Source organism: Silene latifolia, chromosome 1 (assembly GCF_048544455.1).
Source record: "Silene latifolia isolate original U9 population chromosome 1, ASM4854445v1, whole genome shotgun sequence".
Taxonomy (NCBI): domain Eukaryota; kingdom Viridiplantae; phylum Streptophyta; class Magnoliopsida; order Caryophyllales; family Caryophyllaceae; genus Silene; species Silene latifolia.
In genome coordinates this window covers 103,900,157-103,900,760 of record NC_133526.1, presented here as the reverse complement: position 1 = coordinate 103,900,760, position 604 = coordinate 103,900,157, and the positions used below count along the sequence as shown (strand labels likewise).

Sequence of the window (604 nt, the reverse complement as noted above, 5' to 3'; positions counted from 1 at the left end):
CAATATGAGCACTAAGTTGAGCATCCAATTGAGTAATGGAGTCCACTTCATGCTTTCCTTCTCTCGTAGCCTTGCGAGGTCTACTATATTGTGAATTATGGACCGCCATTTCCTCAATCTTGTTCCAAGTTTGATTATCGTCAACTTCGGTGAACATACCATTTGATCCCATGTTGAGAATGTTTCTTGAGTCTTCATAAAGACGATTCCAAAATTGTTGTACCAAGAACCACTCACTAAGTCGATGATGAGGACATGAGCGACAAGTTCCTTTGAATCGCTCCCAAGCTTCATACAAAGATTCTTCGTCCCTTTGCTTAAAACCCGTGATTTGAGCTCTTAGCATGTTAGTCTTTTCCGGAGGGTAGAATTTTTTGTAGAAAGTTAGAGCCAACTTCTTCCAAGAGTAGCCTTATCAAGGCTCTTCAACTAGTGTTTCGCGGTACCAATTAGAGAAAAAGGAAATAAGACCCATTGAATTTGGTCTTGAGTCACTCCGGTTTGTGAAATCGCATCACACTAGTCACAAAAAGTCTCCATGTGAGAATGAGGGTCTTCACTAGGCATCCCCCCAAATTGGCTTCTTTCGACTAATTAGATAAAT

The 604-nt window shown here is 40.9% G+C and overlaps 1 non-coding gene across 1 annotated transcript; it reads left to right on the top strand.

The window, feature by feature from the left end:
* The first annotated feature begins 239 nt into the window (after positions 1-239).
* On the top strand, positions 240-346 carry LOC141618382 (small nucleolar RNA R71). The gene has a single exon (XR_012531378.1). It is a non-coding gene; the product is annotated as a small nucleolar RNA R71 (small nucleolar RNA).
* Positions 347-604: the final 258 nt, after the last annotated feature.